Source organism: Anastrepha obliqua, chromosome 3 (genome assembly GCF_027943255.1).
Source record: "Anastrepha obliqua isolate idAnaObli1 chromosome 3, idAnaObli1_1.0, whole genome shotgun sequence".
Lineage (NCBI taxonomy): Eukaryota > Metazoa > Arthropoda > Insecta > Diptera > Tephritidae > Anastrepha > Anastrepha obliqua.
Window position 1 is genome coordinate 48,736,675 of NC_072894.1, and position 5,097 is coordinate 48,741,771.

The window sequence follows — 5,097 nt, forward strand, 5'->3', positions numbered from 1 at the left end:
AGCAAATCGCATTATACGGTGCAAAGTGTTATTGCTAATTACGTTAATACTGGTAAAGTGGAAGCTAATCACGGAAGGCGAAAAATATTGATTTCACGTGCTTAACGCAATATTAGTAGCATCAATCGCGCAAAAAATGGGAACTAACTGAGATTAGCTCTTTAATAGGCGGATCTCGTCCTCTAAGCAAAAGCACTGACTGATAGACCGAATTCATTCGAGGGCGCTTCTAAGGCTAACAAGACTGAAACTCGCGATTGTGATTGAGGTACTTAAGCGGGAACAGTCAGTGGGAAATCCTTTCTAAATAACTTTGATTAATGGTTGAAATTTTCATATTTTTCACCCACGCTAAAACCCGGGGCTAACAACAAATCGAGAAAGGCTGGGATTGTTTTAAAATTAAAAAAAATTGAATAATGGAATTTAAAAAGGTTTGTATGTGACTACAGTTCGTGGATCTGGTATTTAATGCCAGACAGCTAATAATTCTGAATGGTTTTTCTGAGACAACGGCCAGCTAAAAGGAATAGCAAAACCATTTGTATTTGCGACAAGGAAAAGTTTCACGAAGGTGGGGTAAAAAGAAAGAAAGAACAGTAACAATTAATATAATAAATAGAAAATTCAACTTACTTTCGGGTCTCAGTGGCATGCAAGTGCGTAGAGTTTTTGAGTGCCCATCACCTGGACGATGTTGCAATATTAATTAGAGGGAAATTCCCAGATACCCTCTGCAACATAATGCAAAATGCTTTGAACAATGTAAGCCGGTGGGCTGCATCGAGTGGTCTTGGGGTAAATCCCAACAAAACAGAACTAATGATGTTCACCAGGGAATTGGGGAAGAGGCGAGCTACCTAGGACTAGTATTAGATAGGAAGCTCTCTTGGAAACAAACGATTAATGATAGAGTAAAAAAACCAGCCACAGCACTCTATACATGCAAAAGAATTGTGGGGGCAAAATGGGGCCTAACCCCAAAAATAGTACTCTGGCTATATACAACGGTGGTACGGCCTATAATGACATACGGTGTCTTAGTATGGTGGCCAACACTCGAGAAAAGAACAACAGTAAAACGCCTAAAAAGTATTCAAAGGGGCGCTAGTCTCTGCATAAGCGGGGCACTAAAGACTACGCCCACGGCAGCGATGAATGTCATGCTGCACTTATTACCGATTGGGGCCTACAGCAAGCAGCTGGCAGCGAAATATGCACTTACGTTAAGGGAATCTTCTAACTTACCCATTAACAGGAGGGGTCACGCTAGAATACTAGACGAATACCCCTTCCTACATCAAACGACAGACTTTTGTAGTTCAGTAGAGTTGCATTTAAACACATCCTTTACCACAACTTTCCCAACGAGAGAAGATTGGGACAATGGAGTATTGGACAATAGAAGCGGAATCAGCATCTATACTGATGGTTCCAAGCTAAATGATCAAGTAGGCGGAGGAGTGAAGGAATGAATGCCAACATCGCATTCCGGTTACCGCATCACTGCAGTGTATTTCAAGCTGAAATTTTGGCTATCAGGGAAGACCTGCTAGCCCTTAATAAAAGTGTTCTCACCACAAGAGATATAAACATATATTCAGATAGTCAATCGGCCCTGAAAGCTTTAAAACCGCCTAATATTAACTCGAAGACAGTAAAAGAATGTATCGACGTTTTGACACAACTATCACAGTACTTTATAATAAACCTGCTCTGGGTGCTGGGTCATAGAGACATAGAAGGCAACTGCAAAGCAGATGAACTAGCGAGATCGGGTACCACATGACCGATCCAACCAGACAAAGCGAACATACCTATGCCTTTAGGAACTTGTAAAATGCTCATAGATAAACACACTATCAGTGCTGCCAACAGGCTATGGTCTCAGTCCCTGACCTGTGCAACTAGTAGAATGACGTGGCCGGAATGGAATACGGGCCGCACAAACCGACTGTTGAAACTAAACAGGAAAAATATGAGAAATCTTCTCGGGGTCCTAACCGGGCATTGTCTGATTGGTAGACATGCCAGTAGACTGGGAGCACCCTATAACGACTATTGCAGAAGCTGTAACGACATTGAAGAAGGAGAGACCATAGAACACTTTCTATGCGGTTGCATGGCTCTGAATAGAAGAAGATTCAACTTTTTAGGAAAAAGTTCCCTGAATAACTTGGCAGAAGTAGCCAATATAAAAATAACAAGTCTTGTTAGATTTATTAAAGCCACAGGTTGTTTCAATGAGGACAACGTAGACTGAGGAGTGCGATTCAAGCAGTTCATGACTTCAGCAGCAACCAAACAGCCATTACGACGCGAGTTAATAATAGTTAGTAGCGAATCTTGGGGAGACCACGCGTTGGGCTTATGAGCCCACTAGAGTATGCAGCAGCGTTCATTCACCAGTAGATACACCTGCAAGAGCTAATAATTATGATTCGTTTATGGACCGTACACTGAAATATTGCTTAATATAATTTTTAATTTATTTAGGTTTTGACCTTAAATATGTGTACATCCAATCATTTTAATAATTTTTGTGGTTATCGTGCGATATGTATGCATTTAAACAACTGCTGAGAACGAAAAATATCCCTATGTATGTATGTATGTGCGTACTCATATAAATATATGTATATGCGTGTCTGAATTCATTATGCATTATTTGATTCGCAAAAGTTCATTTTGTATGTATGTGAGTTCGTAATAAATGCGCATAATTAATTTTCTTTATTCGACAAGTTCATTGACATGCACTTTGAAGCAATACTAAAGTAAAATAACCGATAATAGCATCTCAGGAAGTACTCGAATAAGTTATTGCCATCGACCCTCAGAAAACAAAATCTTAAAAATATCCGTAAACTGAATTTGTGAATCTTGCACGTAAACAGCTGCGTCATTCATTATGCAGGGAGATTATGGAATGCAGTTTATGTATGTATGTATGTATGTGTAAGTGTAGGTATGGTTTTTTCCTTTGTTTTCAAGAAACTAAAAGCTGTAGTGACGAGAACAAAGAACGTCCTGCCAGCTCAATGTAAATGCAATTGAACTATGTTTAATTGTTAGTCTACCAGTTAAGAAATGAGCGGGTAAGCCATTTTTGATTTCCCTCGCCGTTATAAATGCACAGAAATGTATAACACGAAGAGTATTTAAAAATTACTGTAAACATATTTGCATTTTTATTTGCAAGTAAGTTAACGTTAAATTTGAATTTCGCAGCCCAAGAAAAACGAGGTCCCGCCTAACTTCTACTAGTTTTGCATGTTTGGATCTTTGAACGCAAAGAGTAAAAACTGATTTATTTTTGCATCCAAACATATCGGATTTTCCCTGCATTTAGTTTGTGGTTTTGACAAAAAGTCGATAAATTTGAATTTTGTCTTGCGCTCTCTGCCCTTCCCACAGAAAGCATACAATCTCACAATAACTACTAATTTCGTTTATTCCTTAAATAATTTATATGGATCAATTTATTCCGCTCCCCATTAGAGCACAGCTCTAAAGAGCACAGCTCTAAGGACGATTTTGAGCCCAGAAATTTTAAAAGAACCCCTCTTAAATTAATACTAAAAAATTTAGAGATAATTATAGCATTGAAGAGAGTAAGTTGAAAAAATACGCCTCTTATTGAAAATAAAAATGTTCTAAAACCAGATTAATTGTAAACAAATTTGATAAGAAAAAACTTTTTACATATTGTAAAATTTAATAGTTTTTGGTAGCTCAAGTGTGATTGATTTGAGAATTATAACCTATGATCAGAAAGTACCGGGAATGTTTAAATAAAACAAAACATAATTAAATTTCAAGCAAATTTATTTTATCTCCTTTAAAAAATTACTAGTCTGAAGCAACACACATGTGCCAACGTTTAACCCAGTGATCCGTGCACCCCTGATAGGCCGACGAAGGGATGACCTTCAGCTCCTTCCTCGCATTCTCTTTGATCTCCTCTATCGACTGAAATCTCCTTCGACGAAGTGGTAACTTCAACTTGGGAAACAAAAAGTAGTTGCACGGGGCCACATCAGGTGAATACAGTGCTTGCACGATGGTATTTACTTGGTGTTTGGTCAATTATCCGGCACAATTTGGGCTTGGTTCGATGGCGCGTTATCATTATGCAAAGTCCAAGAATTGTTTGCCCACATTTCCGGCCGTTTGCGACGTACACCCTCTCTCAAACACTTCAAAACGGATAAATAATATTCTTTATTGACTGTCTGGTACGATGGAAAGTACTCATGGTGCACTACGCCTTGGCAATCGAAGAAAACAGTCCCGGTGCTTTTCCACAATAGGGTACAAAAAAATTACATACATTGTGGAAGGGGTAGGCGTCCCTTGGGATGTTTGTGAGAAGGATTTTCTGGAAGCTTTTTGGACCTTTTTCACGTTGGCGACGGCGAATATCAGAAGCCATGGAACAATGAGCTCTATGAGCTTTACGACGAAGAGTAGTAGAACAATGAAGATCCAGCGTTCTTTTTCTTTAATACAAACTTGTTCTTCGGAAAGTTTTTGTTCGAAGAACTTGTTTTTGATATCTAATTTTTATTTAAAGGACCCCATGATGGCTCTACAATGCAAAGTATATGGAATATTTCAATTTTATGATAGAATAAGTGTATGTCAATATGTCGTCGTAAAGCTCGTACAGTTCATTGTTCCATTGCCTGCGATATTTCCCGTCGCCAACGTACAACGGTCCAAAAATATTCCACAGAATCTTTTTCTCAAACACCCCAAGCGACGCCTCACCGAATATTGCCGTCGTCCAAGCTTCTGCGTCATACGATAGGACGGGCATGAGGAGAGCCTTATAAATTGTTAGTATTGATCATCGAGAGAGCTGCACTCTAGCAGACTTTTTTCTTAGAATTTTATATAAAATCCGAATGGGCTAAACAATACAGAAAAAATTCATATCTGTACATAAACAAATTACACAGGCCTGCGAAATTTAACTTTTTTCAGTTTCTAGAATGGCTGTACTTGTTTCTTGTAGTTTTTTATGTGCTGAAAACGAATCTGACCTTCAAAATGCTCCATCACGTCAGGATTTTTGGTAAATGAATCCTAAAA